The sequence below is a fragment of the Panthera tigris genome, chromosome D3 (assembly GCF_018350195.1).
Source record: "Panthera tigris isolate Pti1 chromosome D3, P.tigris_Pti1_mat1.1, whole genome shotgun sequence".
NCBI lineage: Eukaryota > Metazoa > Chordata > Mammalia > Carnivora > Felidae > Panthera > Panthera tigris.
The window spans coordinates 58776917-58796019 of NC_056671.1; positions in this window are offsets into that span (position 1 = coordinate 58776917).

Below are 19103 nucleotides of genomic sequence, written 5' to 3' on the forward strand. Positions count from 1 at the left end.
ATAGGACTAGTCACTTAAATGGTTGTTTATTTCCTCTCTGATGAAAAGTATAATTCTTAATGTGTGATTCAGATTCATTGTAATTCTTGTTCTTGTGAAAATTAATAAAAGGAAATCTCATTTAAAATGGAGTCAGGAGGACAGCAGGGGGAGCTCTCGAGTTCTACCACTGTCAACTGGAGAACCAACAGGAAGACAGGTACTTTGCACTCCCCGTAGGAAGAAGTCTACTTTACTGCTCTAGCAGGAGGAAGAAAGATTTTTCTCCTTGCCCGGAAATAGTCCAGCCAACAAGAGACCATCACAACTCAGCCAATGGAAAGCTACTATACTTTGAACTTCCGGTTTATACCAAGGGACTTTTTGTTTCTGTCGGCCTCTCCCAACTTTCCCCTTACCTGTATAAAAGATCATTCCTCTCCTTTGTTCTGCTGACTTGCCTATGGTTTTACTGTAGCTTGCACATCCTGCATTGAAATTCTCTGTTATTCCCCCAAGTAAACCCATTTTGTTGGCAAACTAACTGACAGTTTTATTTTTAAGGTTAACATATTGATCCCACAGTTATGGATGACCACATTGTTGCAGGTGCTCTCTAGGTACCTGGGCCAGTGAACAAAGTACAAAAAGTCTCGACCTTATGGTGTCTGCTTTCTGACTGGGACAGGAGGACAGTTTACAAATAAAAACTTACATATGTCACTCGTGGAAGTATGTTCCAGAGAAGAATAATGCAGAAGAAAGGACTAGAGAAAATGTAATTAGATACTGTTCTAATAGGAGGCCAGGAAAAGCCCCTCTGAGCAGGGGGCATTTGATCAGATTTGAAGGAAATGACAGGGGCATCCCATGGGATCTAGAAGATCCTGGCAGATATGATCTGTTCTCATACACGGTTCCTGTTTTCTCATGATCTTTCCTGTGCTGATTTGGCTCTTCCTGCCTGGACTGTTTCCTCTCATCACTCATTTTCAGCCATCCCCTCCTCTGTCCAAGGTTTCCTCCTCGTATTTATAGTTGATCCTCATTATTTGTAGATTTTGTTATTTGCCTGTTCACCTACTTGCTAACATTATTTATAATCCCCAAATCAATACCCATGGCATTTTCATGCTCATTTGTGGACATGTGCATGCACAGAGTGGCAAAAAATTTTAGTCACCCTGTGTACACATTCCCAGCTGAGGTTGAACAAGGAGATGCTCTGCTTTCTTGTTTTAGCTCACATTCTGTAAACAAGTGTCCTTGTCATGTTCTATTTAGTATGACAGTTTTAATATTTTCTGTTTTTGTTGTTGATTTATCTATTTACAATGGCCCCCAAGCAGAGTGCTGAGTTACTGTTTACTGTTCCCAAAGCAAAAAAGCTTGGGTATGCCTCATGGAGAAAATACATATGCTAGGTAAGCTTTATTCTGGCATGCGTTATAGTGCTGTTAGACATGACGATGTTAATGAATTGATAATATATATTAAATAAGATGTTTTCAAATAGAAACATATAAGACACAAAGTTATTCACTGATTAGTTGGTGACAATGTTATCAGAGGCTCATAGGAACCTAACCCTGTTTTTACCCTAGGAGCAATGGGTCAGTATTTGCAAATTCAGTGTTCCTGGTGACTTTACAGAACATTAACTGCCACAAATATTAAGAATGAACTATAACTTCTAGATCTTGCCTCTGAAACTATTTATTTTGGGGTAGCTTGTATTTTAGGGCCTGCTTATATTCTGATTAATGCTGCACTATGTTTGCTTTTAAGGTCTTCTCCAATTGTTTTATGCATTTTTTCTGATCTATCACTTTGGCTAGCTCCCGATCAATGAGCATCTACTATGGGTCCAAAATGGGTGTGGGATTTTCGTTGTAATGGCCCTGAGAAGTAAGCATTAGGAGGCCCACTTTGCAAATTAAAACTCTGAGGCCTGAGAGGTTGTGAGATTTGCCCAAAGTCACGATGCAAATAAAGCCGAGGAGTCTGGATGTATTCCAAGATTTGCCTGGCTCGGAAGCTTTTATGCCTTGCACAGTTCTGGGTCCTTGATAGAAACTCAGTGAGCTAAACAGAGTGTTACACAAAAAAAGACAAAAGAGGGAGGGGAAGTCAAGGACAATTCATGCTTTGTGTTGGTTGGTAACAAAGCTATTTTTCTCTCTGGAAGAAAGAGATGAAAGTTCTGATATTCAAATGCTCACTCACCAGGCACCCTTCAGAATTCCCATCCATCAGCTGGCAAATGGACACATTTTAACAAGCACAATCGCAACCAAGCAAGTTCTGGCAACAAAATATGCCTCCACTAATGATATTCAATTGTTCTAAGAAGACAAAATGGTCTGAAGTGTAATGAGATGCCAAACACACAAACGCACAAAACAGGCTGCTCATATTTAAGTCCTTATGTTTCTTGAAGTGAAAACTCATTTTAAGAAGATTATGGTGCATATATTATAAAGTGGGATGATATTCCACATTCATGCCCCACTGGGGCCCTGACTGTATTAAAAAAAATGAAAACAAAACCAACAACAACATTTTGTTCCCACACAAGTACTTCGCTAATAGGACATGTGACGTGATAGTCATTTGTTTGGGTTATTTTTATTGCAGGCTTTATGGATGAATTCAGTCTTTTGATACACAATGCATTCAGGAAACTTTTCAGTCAGACTCCTGAGAGTGAGAATATTCTAGAAACAAGGGGCAGGGGGTCAAGGCTATTGGAATAAGATTATGGTTGATGAGGTGGAGTGAGAGAGAGGGAAGGGAATAAACTTTCCAGTGTTGTGTCCCCCCACCTTCTGGCGAGAGCAAAGTAATGTCTACTGAGGCAACAGCCAGATTTTTATCCTTGACCAAATTCTATTCAACATGTTTATTGGTGGCAAAGATCCATGATTTCAAACATTTTATTACAAGTGAAAGCTTTTGTTGTGATGAAATTCCTCTGAGAAATGTAAATAAGTAAAACATATGAAACAGAAATAATATGTTGAAGTGAGGGGGTTGTTTTCCAAACACTTTCTGTCCCCCTGTTTTTTCAGTAGTAGCTCTGAGGGGGTTTCTGGAAATCTCTCAGACTCTAAGAAACTGTGTGAAAAGTACTGATTCAGATGAAGTGAGATATTTAAATGTCTAGGAGAGATGTATGGAATGGTTAAAGGAAGGCTATGTCAGGCAGGGTAAAATAAAAACACTCTATATGTTTCAAAGAGGGAATGAATGGGGGTGGTGAGCTAACCATAATTGTAGAAATTATTGAAATTAATAATTGTAGGGAACAGTCACCACTCCTAGGGCTCATGGAAGGAAAGGAAGGGAGTGGGGGTATTAGAGTCTAAGAGTACCAAGCAAAAACCACATGATCAGTACTGGAACAATGAAGAGGGCCTCATGGCTGGAACCAGGGTTGCAGCCACTTCCTGAGATGCCCTTAGAGGTACAGGGAGAGCAAGGAAGAAATGCTGCTTCTTCCCTACTCCTGTGTCTGACCCCACCAATACCTCCTACTGGTTAAACATACCTATAAGCCTTCTGGGAAAAAGGCTTCCAGTACTGGCATTCTTAAGCAGAACTGAGAAGGGCAGGCATGAGACTGAAATGCCTCAGTAACTGGCCGAGTCCATTTATTGGCATATTCATCATCCATCCATGCCCTTCTACTCATATTTACAATTCCTGTACCATAGCAAAGGTAATGTAATGCTTCTGCTTAATAAAGTCTAATTCTCTTTGGTACATAGGAGGATGCACATAGTCTCTTCCAAAGGGATGACACCAAGTTTCATCAATCAGTTCCCGCCTCTGTCCCTGAGTGGTATTAGTTCCTCTTCATTTCAGATGCAAAGGCCATATGGATATTATGTAACATAAAGCAAAAGTTAAACTATCTCCCAATGTTCTACATAAAATAATAGGAGGAAAAAAGAGGACAAAATTCTATATGTGTATTTTGGGGTATATGGGTAAGTAACAAGTAGGGAAAGAAAAATTTCATTCCAGGTTCCCTTTGCCCCTGGTCAGTATATCAGTTGGTTAGAGTACTTCACTTTTGGGGATAATTCAAACACTCATTCCTGCAGTAGGAATTAGTGGTCAGAAATTAGCCAGAAAGTAGTGGTCTTACCTTTAGTAAGGTTCCTTTGGGTTCTTCTAGTGTTTTATGACACTTTTTTTTGCTTGAATTCTTAGAGGTATCCATAGAATCTTCCTGGGTCCCAGACATAGTCTTCCCTGGCTCCATTGCATGACAATGACCCTACTTTCTTTTCAGAATCATAATCATTCAGTAGGTACCTCTTGAGTTAATGCCATGGGAAGCCCCAAATGGCCAGGTGACAATCTCAACTTCTACTTCAGAAGGATTATTGTTATTCCTTTTGATGGAAGCATTATTCCTCTGATAACTAAAAATTCCAACAAAACATCATAGCCTAAAGTTGCTGGGATGAGAAGCAAAATTCTTTGGGTGGTTCCTTAGATATAATAGTGAAAGGAGCAGTCCCATTTCTACCTCTTCATTTCCAAACTCATGCATTTGTGCTATGGAAGAAATTGTACCCTGTATTGGTTACAAGTTCAGAGCACAAATCACATTTTGAAAGTGGGTTTGCCATTTCATCATTTTGTGTTGGCTAAGTCCATCTGGACGAAGGAATATATGGCAAAAAAAAAAAAAAAAAAAACCACCCAAAACAAAGCAAAACAGAACACTGAATGTCATGGAATTAGCCCACAGCTGCACTTATATGTTAAAATGAGTTGTTTGCTTGGAACCACTGTTGGGTGGTATACTGTGATGGTGAACGTGATATCTTGTAAATCCACGGGTAGTGGTACTGGCAGAAAAGTTTTGAGCAGGGAAGAAAAATTCTTATCAAAATAACTATTTTTTTTAGAGCATATCACAGTTCCCAATGTTATAGAAAAGAATCTAATATAATCAGACTGCCATCAGGTGGCTGAGATGATCCTCTTGAGACATGATAACCCATTAGGACCTGTTGGAAGGTTTGGACACTCAGCAATGATAGAAGCAGGATTGTTTTTAGTGAGGTAAGAGTTCATGCTCTTGACCCATATATGACTTTCTATTCCTGCTGCCATGGCTATTTGAGTGTAAGTCCTATTTGAGGCTATTTGAGTGTGAATAAGCACAAGGGTGGCTGGGTAGAGGTTGGCTAACATCCACCAAGAGGGTAACTTTGTCTATGTAATATTTGAGAACTTCCTCTGCTCTGGATACCCTTTAGTAATCAATAACACAGAACAAATATTCCTCTCTTGCTATGCCCATCCTGGGAGAGTCATTCCATGCTCCTTCCTGTGGACTCCTTAGATCTTTGAATCTTTTTTTATTTCCAGTTATCTGGTCTTTAAGCCAAACTGTTATCTGTTGCTTGTAAATCAGCATGGATTCACAGCGTTGGCTATATATCTATCCAGGCAAAGTAAATAACTTCTCAAAGTTAGGCCAATGAGAAGATTTCCTTCCACTGATGTCTTTCAGGGACATTCCTGATTAAGACTGAAGAGCAATAGCAACCACTTAGGACTGATGACAGCATGTCACATAGAAATATCTGTGGAACTAATCCTGAATTATTTCTTTCTCTGTAAACTGGTCATTGAGATTCTCCCATAAGGTCATAGGAGTTGGCTATTGGAGTGATGACAGAAGGTACATTTTGTGAAAGTGCCAGAAGATTCTGAGCCTCCTGCTTGTGCAATTTACTTGTGTGTTTAGGTGTCTCTGAGACCTCTTTCTCGATGTGACACCTCCAGTTGATAATGGAGTGCTGCTGCGCATCCCTAAATTTATATTAATGGATGAGAAACACTCAACTCATGACGTAACTTCCTGGGCCAGTTTTGTCCCATGATCAGATATTAAGTCTCTATCAGAGCCCAATACTTTTTTTTCCTGTAAAGCTAATAGTATCTTCAGAAGGGTGCATTATTTTGCTCCAAAATCCTAAGGTAACAGCACTATGATTTGTCTGTTGGTGAATCGCATGGACCCCACTCAGCATATCTGCTTGCCACAGTTATTCTGGGTTTGATGGGAAAGGCTGGTCACCATGGCCAAAGCAGCAGAGCAGCACCCAAGACAACCTGTATCAGCTTCAAAATCCACTTGCAACTGAATCTGTTAGCTGGTCAGTAAATGGGTTGGAATGAGGCATAAGTTGTCTCTAAAGTTCAAAGAAGCCAAACATGCACTTCTGTAATTTCTTGGTGATAGGCTGTATAAGGAGAAACTCTGCTGGACTCCTAGAAATGTCACAATGATGCCGGGTCTACATATTTTTATGGGGTTTATCTCCTACCTTCTGACATATTTAAATGTTATCAAGGCATCTACAGTAGTTGCTACTAACTTCATCAAGTTCACTCTGCATGATGTCATCAAAATAGAGGATCAGAACGATGTCCTGTAGGGTGTACTCAAATCCCTGCAAGTTAGTTTCTGACAGAGGTCAGGAAGATTCTCACAGCTTTGGAGCAAGTCAGTTGAAGAATATTGCTAACCTGTCAGGTGAAAGCTTCCTGTTTTCAGTGGTGTTTAGAAGTTGGTATATATAGTAAAACACCCCAAGACATTTTATATATAAAGACCTACATGCTCAGTTCCAGGGGATTTTGTTTTGTTTGAGGAAAGATAATACATCTGGAACATTAGTTGCAATCTGACCTACCACCTGATTTATTGTGTTGTAATCCACAGTCATTTTTCAAGATCTAGACATCTTTTGCACTGCCAAAAAATTAGTGGTTAAATAGTTAAATGGGTGATATGATATGATAGAACTCACCACTTTTGCAAATATCAAGTCTCTTGGTACTAAATATTATATCAGTTAAGGTCCAATCGAGATCATCAAGAAGACATGTGTACTTCCAAAGATGCTGCCAGAGCAGCAAGAAAAGAAGTAAGTAGAATTTCTTGTCTCCTCCTTCCAACTTCTGATCTCTAACTAATGCCTCTTTTGGGGAAAACTAACAGGAGACTGCTTGGCAAAGGAAACTGGAAAATTTAATTTAGGGACACACAGCTTTGGCATTGTAGAGTAGAGAAGTGTCAATGTAAGTCTGTAAGATACTGGATAAATAACTGGCATAGTCACTTTTCACATAATAAATGGGTATTTGGCACAGACCTTATGAGATTGTTATGTAACTTACTGGCATCTCTGCTTTTCCTTACAGTATACCATACAAAGACAAAGAGGATGGTAAACATAAGGAAATGTGCCTCAGAGGCTATGGTGAAGGGAAAATCTATAATGCAAGTCTGAGCAACTTTGTATTTTTCCTCAAACTCAGGAGGTTAGGGCCATGTCAAGCTGAAGTATATTGGTGTTGATAACATTTAGTCACCCTGAGATGATTAAGATGAGACACATACCAATATAAATGTGGGCACTCAGGGAGGGACTTTTGGGCAGCATGAGGATTCATGCATTGGTATCACTTCCTTAAAAGATGTGTGCTTTAGGTGATTGCCTACCCACTAGGGCCCACCAGGATGCTGTGGCTTAAAATAGAGCTCATTTAAACGAAGATTATATTTGTGAAGTGAAACTTGTGTATAATGTAAGATATTTAGTTAGGGAAAGATGGGTTCATTAATATTTATCTACATATTCACCCTTTCTGTTGCAGTTCATTCCCACCTACTTTTTTTTTTTTTTAGTCCATCTTTAATAATTTTTCTTCTCCAGAACTCTTTTTAATGCTTCCTTTAGTGTGGGTATTCATTAATGAGTCTCTCAGTTTTGTTTCATTAGATATCTCATTTTGTTTGCTTTCACTTTTGGAGCACATTTTTATTTGGTTTAGATTTTTTTTAGTGCTTATTTATTTTTGAGAGAGAGAGTGTCGGGGGTGGGGGGAGGGCAGAGAGAGAAGGAGACAGAGGATCCAAAGCAGGTTCTGTGCTGAGAGCAGAGAGCCCACTGGGGGGAAGAAACTCATGAACCGTGAGATTATGCCCTGAGCTGAAGTTGAATGCTTAATCGAATGAGCCACCCAGGCACACCCATTTGGTTTTGAATTTTATGTTGACAAGTGTTTTCTCTTGGAACTCCAAGGGTATTATTATCTTATTTGGGTTCTGTATCTTCTGATGGGAAGATAGGGTTGACTCACTGTTTCTCATTTGAAGGGAAGGTCTTCTTTTTTCTGGTTGCTTTTTAGGTTTTATTGCTTGGTGTTTGGTTTTCACAGGTGTCACTGTAACATATGTAGGTGTATTTTCTTTGTAATTTTATTGTTTAGAGTTTTGTAGAGCTTTTTGAATCTGTGGCTTCAAATTTTCATAATTTTTGGGAAATTCTTGGATGTGATCTCTTTCTATTTCCTTTACCTCATTCTCTTTCATTTCTCTGTAGGGGTTATATTTACACATATGTTGCAACTTCTCAGTGTGACCCATTGCTCTCTCTCTCTCTCTCTCTCTGTAATACTTTCCATTTGGTTCTCTCTCTGCTGTAATTATTTTCCACGATTCTTTCACATAGTTAATCCTCTCATCGGTTGTAGATTAGTGGCTGTTAACCTCATCTATTGGGTTCTTAACTTCAGATATTGTCATGTTTAATTCTAGAATGCCCATCTGATTCTTTTCTATAGTTTCCAGTTCTACGTCAAAATGCTCTGTCTTGTCATTTATTGTTCTGAACATATTCATCACGGTTTTTTAAATATCTATGTCTGATAGTTGTAATATCTGGAATAACTGTGGGTCTGTTACTATTGTCTGTTTTTCCTCTTGGTCCAGTTTCTTGAAATACATGATATGTTTGATTGAATTATGGACTTTCTTTAATTAAAAAAATACAGGGTATCTGGATAGTGTTATCTTCCTCTGCAGAGGATGACTCTTTTTCTTCGGCAGGCAGTAATAGTGAGAGCACATTAGCTCCATTCAGTCATGAGATGAGCTGACTCAAACTGGATTTAAGATTTTGTAATATACTGCTTTTTCCATAGTTACTTTTAAAGTGGCAACTGTTAATATCAAAATACTGTTATATAACATGCATCACATTATATATGATATATCACATAAGATAGTTATATATTATATATATGATATGTATCATATATGCATATATGTGAGTGTTTGTGTTTGTATATGTAATGTCATCTGGATTAGTTTTCGCTGTTATTTCAATTCTTTATTCCAAACTATTTCCCTATAGCACTTTGTGTAGCAAAGTTTCCTAGGCCTTATATGCCTAATAATATTTTTACAGCTCTTATATTTAAATGGTAATTTGGGTGAATAGATATTCTAGGTTTAAAATTATTTTCTTACTTGGAACTTCTGGCTTTTATGGCAGGAAGAGGTTGGCATACAGAAATGTTAATGTGAAATGAGTTATAAACTAAAACGTAAATCATGAAACTTCTTAAAGAAAACAGAGAGGTTATTGCTAACTCAGGATAAGAAAAGACTTATTAAGGCACAAAAGGCATAAAACTTGAAAAGATTAATTTAATAAAAATGGATTTTGTCTATCTATGTATCTATGTATCTATCTATGTATCTATCTATCAATATAAATTATGCTTTTGTAAAGATACCTTTAAGTATATGAAACTGCAAGCTGCTGACTAGGAGATTCATAATTATTATATGAGAAACGTACTTGTATCCTGAATATATATAGAATTCAAATAATCCAAGATGATAAATAACCCAGTTAAATATGTGAAAAGGATTGAAAAGACACTTCAAAAAAGAAGACATAAATGGCCAATAAGCATACGAAATGATGCTCAACATCCCTAGTCATCAGGGAAGTGAAAGTTTACACCACAGTGAGATAGCACTACCAGCACATTAGAATGGCTAATATTGAGGAAAAAAAAGTCTTCAAATATTATTGAAGATGAAGAGCAAATGGGACTTCTTATACACTTCTGGTGACAAATGTCAAATGGTGTAACTATTCTGGAAAATAATTAAGCAGTGTCTTATAACAGTATACATTTGTTATCTGACTCCACAATTTTACTTCTTGGTATTCCCCCCCTCCAGAATGAAAACACATGCCTATCCAAAGACTTGTATGTGAATATTCTCAGCGGTTTTACTAATGTGAGCTCATTAAGAGGTAAGTGAATAGATAGGGGAGTCTGGGTGGCTAAGTTGGTTAAGCATCGACTCTTGATTTGAGCTCAGATCATGATCCCAGGGTCATGGGATTGAGCCCCATGTTGGGCTCCACGCTGAGTGTAGAGTCTGCTTACGATTCTTTCTCTCTTTCCCTCTGCCCCTTTCCCCAGCTAACTTGCTTTCTCTCTCTCTCTCTCTCTCTCTCTAAAAAAACAAAAACAAAAACAAATAAACGAACTAAAAAAAACAAGCTAAATGGATAAATAAATTGTGGTATATCCATTCAGTAGATATGTACTCTGTAGTAAAAGGAACATATTCATAGTAAATGTAACAACATGGATAAATCTCAAAAATATTGTGCTGGATAAAAGAAGCCAAACACAAAATAGTATTACTGTACTGTATGCTTTCCATTTATAAATATAAATCTAAACTTCAGTGATAGAAAACAGATCAGTGATTGTTTGGGGCCAGGAGTATGGGATTAGAATAAACTGGCAAGGGGTTCAAGATAACTTTCAGAGTTAAAAAAATATTCTCTATCTTAATTGTCATGGTGGTTGCATGATGCACACATTTGTCAAAACTCATTTTACTATAAATACAAACAGCACTTTTATATTATGTAATTTTACCTCAATAAAGTTAATTTAAATAACAAATAAAAAGTTTTTGACATCTTAATCCTATTTTCATATTTCCTCCTCAAAAATAATTATATAAGAACATAAAGATAAATATAAAACTGTATCTATCCCATTATTCATGTGAAAGGTAAACCTAGAAACAATGTCCATGATTAACAATAGTGGATTGTTTCAGTAAGTTTGGTATACCCATATAATGCAGTCCTTAAAAATGATGATGTAGGTGTATGTTAATTGATATGCAAACATACTCTGAACACTTTTACATTCATTATTTAGTTTCAGCCTCACAATAATAGCATGAATTTCCAAATAAGTTACATGTGTTATAATTGAATAGAGGGAGTTCTTTGGATGGGGTTTATATTTATATATACTTCCTTCTTTGCCATACTGTCTTGCTTGTTATACTCTTCAGTTACATTTATCATGATCCAATCTGATCTATTTCCTTAAAGTGACAGAGAACAGCGTCGAGGACCTCTTTTTCATGGTGGTTGTATGTGCTAGATTCCATTTATTACTGTGCAGTCATAATCTACAATAGGAACCGTATAGAAAATAAGAATGTCCAAAGCTGATATTATGTATGAATGATGCCAGAATGGACATACATTAAGTCATAATTCTGATTGGTCAAAATGTGTCTTCTTTCTCTAAACTGATGCCATTTTCTTTAGGGAATTTAGAAGCCCAAGACACTTTTTTTTAGAAGCACTAAATTAGGTCTGAATTATGTCAATTGTTCATGAGAAGGTCAGCCTTTATCTGTTATCTCTGTATCACTGTGTCATCTCATTCCATCCATTGCCTCTTTTTTTTTTTTTTTTTTTTTTGGTTACTTTCATTTTCCCTTTACCCTTCTCTATCAAAACTCACTAATCCAGTGCCCTTGCACTTCTTTAGGATTTATAGGTCAAAAAGTGTGTGTGCGTGCTCATACCAAGTTGTAAGGGAATGAATGCACAAGTCACACTCCCAGTTACTCATCAGTGTTGGTCAGGGAAGCTCTACTACAGCCTTTGAAGCTAATTAAATTTATATAATATGATACAGACTTACAATCTTTTATCTGAAAATCTTAGGGCCAGATATGTGAGTGAATTTTTGGATTTTAAAAAGAGAATACAGTATATATAGTGAGGTCTGGATCACAGATTTATAAACACGTATATATTTCATGGCTGGAGGCAGAGCTGGGGGCAGGGCAGGATGCAGGAATGATGGGAGATAGGGATGCTACTGTCCAAAATTACAGCAGTTTTTATTCCTGTTTCACTGAATATTTACATGTGAAGTTTAGTTGTTACTTTATTTTCTTGCTTTGGAAAAGTATTTAACTTCTCTGCATCTAATTTTCCTAAACAGTTAAATAGAAATAATAATAATAATAATAATAATACCTATCTCAGAAGATTGTTGTGAACAGTAAATGGATTAAAACATGTAATATTATTAGGATAGTAATCCTGGGGCCTAGTATATCTCAATTAAATGTAGCCACTGTTACCTAATATTATTTTTCACTGTTGGGAATAGTTTAGTAAACTTATTGATTATATGTGGATAACAAAGAGCAGACAATCTGTTCAGCATCATGATGTAAATCTGTGTCATTGTGGACAAAGTTTTATGTCTATAGATTCTTATATAGACCAAGATGTGGATATGAGATTGAGATTGGGAAGAACCTCCTCACCCTAACCAAGGACTTTGAAGTACTGGGAAAGTGTCATTACTTCAGACAGGGGGACAATGTCAGAAGCATTCCTATTGACGGGATGGCTATATGGGAAATACAACCTATCCAGTCTAGAAATGTTTACATTTTGTCAACATTTTCAAAGGCTTTTCTCTGTTGTAAATCTTTTCTATTATCTTTATAGAAGATAAAAAATTTAAACTCTTACAGTCTGGTCTCATCCATCTTTTAGTGTAGGTTCCACTGCTGGTCACATGTGACATTCAGCAGTGGTCACATGTGACATTCAGTTATGGTTTGGTGAAAAGTGATGGGAGAAAGCAGTATTGTCCTCTATAATAGCTGATTTCCTGAGGTGACAGATGTAGTAAGCATTCCTTGGGAATTATCAGAATTCCTTGGGGATGAATATCCAGTGTAATATTGGACTTCATAGTGAACTCAAGTATGATGGGGGCTCAAAAGATTGTTAAATGGGAATTAGTAGAATTTGCAGATATGGAAGCCAGCAGAAGTTGGGGGCAGGGGAAACCTTCATACTCCCAAATGATTGCATTCAAGGTAGTGCTTATGCTGTCCTCACTGGTTTCCTTAGACATAACTTCTCGCACACCCCAGATATTCCTGCGTCAGGATAGAGACAGGGCAGAAAGCTGCCTGCATATCATCTAGCTGAGGATGAAACATATTCTCTGGCTCTGCAGAGGTTCCAATTCACAATAAAACATGGGTGTTCACAGTGTTTACTTATTATCAGTTGATTAAAATCCATTGGTGACATGATCTGCTGTATCAACCATAAGACCATTTACACTAGGTTTATGAGGGTTTTCCACAGTCCTACTAGAGGTCTCACCTCAAAAACCCAATGGATGGTAGGGTCAGCACCACCAGATTCCACCACTTTAAACAGTACTTAGAATGGACTGACACAGCGACACCTGGGTGGCTCAGTCAGTTAAGCGTTGAATTCTTAGTTTTAGCTCAGGTCATGATCTCGTGATTCATGCATTCTAGCCCTGCATCGTGCTCTGTGCTAACAGCGTGGAACCTGCTTGAGATTCTCTCTCTCCCTCTATCTCTGCCCCTCTCCTGCTCATTTTCTCTCTCTCTCAAAATAAATAAACTTAAAAAATGTGGAAAAAAATGGACTGAAAAAAATCTTCAAAAAAAAAAATGGACTGAGCAAAAATCTTCAGGATGAACTGGTCAATATAACTAAGGGCTTCAGTTCTCAGACCTTGGAGGAGAAGTCTGTGTTATGAGTGTGTGTGTGTCTGCGTTGTGTGTGAATATGGGCTTGGGGATTTAGTTGTCAATTCAATTCTTCTTGAAGCTTCCATTGAGCATTTCTTCCTCTATTCTCCACAACACACATATCTGGATTGAGAGATAGGTAACTTATGTCTCTGCCTGCAGTCCTTTGGTATCTGAAGTATGGTATTGCCACCAGTCAGGATAGGCATGCTTATTTTGGTCAGGTAAGCCAGTTTGCATATAACTGCCACAAAAATGCCATAGGAGAACTGGCCGTAAATTATCCACTTACAGAAGAAAGTCAAGTTCTCAGTTTCCTTAAAAATTGAAGAAAACAGGTATTCGCTTCTCAAGACCCAAATGTGGTTGTTTGGGAGCTAACAACCACTCTCTGTAGTAGAAAGCTAAGAGACCATATTCAAATCTAGTACACCACCTCTTTATGTATCCTCTTATGTGATTAAGGCATGCAAGTGTGGGGACTGGGGATTTGTGTGACCCACAATATCATGTCAGCTGGACATAGAGATAGGAGATTACATTGAAAGTTCCCCACCGAGTGCCTATATTTCTTCTCAGTACTTTCTATCTATTGGCTGGAGGCCCATATATTTCACTTAGCAGAAGTTGCTCCAAAGGCATTGTTTGGGTCCCACCCAGGTTCCCACTCTACTTGCCTAACTTTGTCTTAGAGCTCCAAACAAATATTATGCTTCTTGAGAGAGTTTTTATGGATCAGAACTTCAGAAGCTTCCCTAGCACTGTGAGTGAGACTACTCAGGTGCCCTGGTGCCTAGCACCAGCGTTCCTGACTGTCAGGCAATAGGAACACCATGCCTCAGATAGAAAGGCTCCCTTTATGTCTGCTCCCCAGGCTTTGTCTTCCCTCATGCTGGGTCATTCCCCATCATCCACCAGTCTTTCTCATCTGGTTCCAGGGTGCTTTGTGTCTGATCTGGCCTGAGTAATGATATTTTAGGTACTTAGAGTACTCAGCCTGGCTCTTCTTTGCATCCTATCTCCTTCTATATGGAGATATTCAGGAAAATTATACTCTTCAGGTGTCTGGTACTAAGATTGTTGCGAGTTCCCACAGAGCTCTCTGAGGGGAGCCTACCCATTACCTGACAAAATAGAAGGAATGGTAACAGAGGAAGATGGGATAATGCTGCAAAGACTGAATAGAGTGCTCACACTTGCATGAAGAAGGAAGCTACCTTATGGTCTGCCATCAGGAGTCCTGGAAATATGCCCCTGGATAATTCCTGAGATGGTACTGTCACAGCTTCATATCTTGTCATTTGATTTCTAACCCTGCTCTTTTTCATATATGCATTACTTCAATTGTCAGAGATTTAATGAAGTATTTTTAAACACAATGGTCTGTAGTAAATGCAAAAAAAAATTTTTAAGACGCACATTTTGAGCTAGATGAAATCACAGTTCATTAAGGAATATGTCTTTTTATATTTATAAATAAGAAATTACAATATAACATGATACAGGTTTTTTCATCAGTTGCTTAAAAAGGCAGTGGAAGAGAACATTAATTCTACTTGAGGAAAACAAGAGAGGCTTCAAAGGAATTAGCCCTTGAGTTAAGACTTAAAGAATGGGTAGGAATTTTCTAGGTGAACACCAACAGTGGCAGGATGCAGAGGGAAGCCATTCAGGGCAGAAGGAACAAACAGCATGTAGCAGGATGACAAGACAAGAGACATCCTGCTGACTTAGAATGGCACATAGTCCATGGTGTTTTTGGTAACTAGTGCAATAGTTCCCAAAGAGGATTGTGATGGTTAATTGTATGTGTTAACCTGAATGGGCTGCATCATGCTCAGATATTTAGTTGACATTTATTCTGGATACTTCTGTGAGGGTATTTATGGATGAGATAATACTTGAATTAGCAGACTGAATAAAGATTGCCCTCCCCAGTATGGGTGGCCTCATCCAATCCATTGAATATCTGAATATAACCAAAAGGCTGAGTAAAGGAGAATTCTCTCTCTCTTCCCAGCTAAGGCTGGGACATCAGTCTTTCCTCCCTTCAGACTTGGTCTTGGACTTGCACTGGAACTATATCATTAGCTTTCCTGGGTCTCCAGCTTCTGACTACAGATCTTGGGACTTTTCAGTCTCTGCAACCTCAGGATTCCACCCTAAGAATTAGTTCTTTTTTTTTAAATTTTTTTTAATGTTTATTTATTTTTGAGACAGAGAGAGACACAGCACGAACGGGGGAGGGGCAGAGAGAGAGGGAGACACAGAATCGGAAGCAGGCTCCAGGCTCTGAGCCATCAGCCCAGAGCTCGACGTGGGGCTTGAACTCGCGGACGGTGAGATCATGACCTGAGCTGAAGTCGGATGCTTAACTGACTGAGCCACCCAGGTGCCCCTGAATTAGTTCTTTATAATACATCTTTTTATACAGATCTTTTTCAACTTACAGTGGGGTGATATCCTAATAAACCCATTATAAATAGAAAATATCATAAGTCAAAAATGCATTTAAGGCACCTAACATGTACCTAACATCATAGCTTAGCCTAGTCTACCTTAACATATACATTAGCCTACAGTTGGGCAAAATCATCTAATACAAAGCCTATTTTATAATAAAGGGTTCAATATCTTATTTAGTTTACTGAATACTGTATTGAATGTGAAAAACAGCATGGATGTATGATACAAAGTACCTTGTAAGTGGTTGTGTTTTGGTTGTTTACCCTTCTGATCATGTGACAGACTGTGAGCCATGGTTTGTTGCCACTGCCCAGTGTCATGAGAAGGGATCAAATTCAAATTTAAATTTAAAATTTGAAGTTTGATTTTCCACTGAATGCATATTGATTTTTCACCATTGTAAAGTCAAAAAATTGTAAGTTGGACCATTGTTCCATCCTAAGTCAGGGACCGTGTGTGTGTGTGTGTGTGTGTGTGTGTATCTCCTAATGGCTCTGTTTCTCTGGAGAACTCTGAGTAATACAAGGACACTGGGTGTCATTGTCTTCTTGAGATGCTATAACAAAATACCAAAGGCTAGGTGGTTTTAACAACAGAAATATATTTTCTCACAGTTATGGAGACTAAAAAGGCCAAGATCAAGATGCCAACAAGTTCAGTTTCTGGTGGGGATTCTCTTCTTTGGCTTTCAGATGGCTGCCATCTCACTATGTTCTCACACAGCCTTTCCTCACTGGGTAGACATGGAAAGAGAGGGTGTGTGAGAGTGAGCAAGTGAGGGAGAATAAGCTCTCTGGTGTCTCTTATAAGGATACTAATCCCATTGGATTGAGCCTCATGCTCATGACATCATTTAGTCTTAATTCCTTAGAGGTTCTATCTCCATACACAGACATACCAGGGCTTAGGGCATCAGCATATGAAATTTCAGGGGGACACAACTCAGTCTGTAACACTGAGTGAGGGTGGTGGTGGAGGAGTCTGGACAGATGGGCCCAGAACAGAATGTGAAAGCTTTGAGTCCCATGCCAAGGGATTTTAATATTTATCCTATCAGTTACTGGGAGTTATTGAAGGTTTTTGTTTGTTTGTTTGTTTGTTTTACTATGGAAAAGAAATGTTAAAACGTATATTAGAAAGCTTACTCTGTTAGTTCTTGGTCACTGTCACATCAAGCATCTGCAGTGTCCTCTTTGAAAGACACCCCGCCTTCAATTTCTCCAGCCTCAGTCCATCCTATGTAATATCCCAAGGTAACATAACTGGGAAGGAGAAGATAGACGTGAAAGCTATTGTGAAGACAGCTGGTTGCATTGGGTGATGGAGGAGGAGATATTCTAGGTGGAATGAGGTTTGGATCAGCGTGAATGGCTGGCTCAGGGGACTGGCTGATAAGCTAGTGTTAGGGATTCCAGACACGAGACCTCTAAGTTCAGTTTCAGAGGTGTTGAGTTTGATGTGCCATGGACATCCCCAAATACTGATATCTAGGAGGTAGTTAAAAATGTAGATCTGGAGGTTAAAAAAAAGTGATGGAGGCTACATATATGGCTAAAGGACACAGGGAGGTGACAAAAATAAGTGACAAAGGATGCAAACACGTAACATAGTAATGTATGAACTAGAGACTGTGTTCAATTCGAAAAGTGAAAACTACAAATAGAACATTGTAATTATATCTTTCATAATTTGTTATTTCTTTGATTTGGAACTCAAACCCTTATGGCTTATTTTAATAGGATGAAGATATGAATGTTACTCTTGTATTTTGCATTTCAATGTGCAATAATATTCAACCGTAATGCTTTAAGTAGGGGGAATGTTCAGTTTTATTCATTTTCATAATTTAAAAATAAAAGATATGGATAATTCTGAAAAAAAAAAAAAAAAAAAAGAAAGCTTACTCTGATTTTTGGTTAAAAGAGCATTGGCTAGCCATCGTGGAAACCAATTTAAAATCAAAGAAATAAACACCCTACTGGATGGTGTGGATAGATACATTTGCTTATAATTTCTGAAAACAAATGAACCAATTTTCAACATCCTTGTTATAATGGAGATCACTTAAATTTAGGACGGTGATTCTCAAAGTGTGATCCCTGGATGCAGTATCTACGTCACCCAAGAACTTGTTAGGGTTGTACCTTCTCAAGCCCAACCTCAACATATTTGAATGAGAAACTTGGGGAGTGGGGCCAAGCAGTTGGGGTTTTAACCAGCCTTATAGGTGATGCTAATGCAGTTCAAAAATGTGAATGACTGGTTTAAGAGAACACCTGTATCCTTACTGTGATGAGAGCGTCCCCAGGCAGCTTTCCTGACCACCTTAGCTATCGCTTATCTGATGCTGCTTCAAAGACACACAAAGTCTAGAAAAGTTTGTGGGGTGGCAGGGAATCATGTGCACCTCAAATTCCCTACCCCCAAATGAGATAAAGGGGCGTAGATACACATATAATTGATTTTCCCAAAGAAGAGCATCAAGGGAATGTCGAGTGAAATATATGAATACAAATAAAATAGAAGAAAAACTTCATACAGTGCAGGACGGCCTGTGTGTGTGGATTGCAAGGACTTTCTGCAATACAGGCAAAGTCAACAAGAAGACTCACAGCTAATTAATTCTGGAAGAAAATAAATTATCTTAGAAAGAACAAACATAAACATCAAGAAAGAAAGAAGGAGAAACACAGAGTCGTTAAGATTAGAAATACTTGCAGAAGGGTCAGATCTGGAGTTGAAAAATTAGGTTTACGTAAAAAGATGGACACCACTTCCCCCAAGGCTATCAGTAAGGGTGCAATGTTACATGCAAATTTGGAAATTTAAATGAGATTAAAAATTTGTAAATCACCTAATGGATTTTCTGGCACGTGGTTTATGCTTACTGAATACT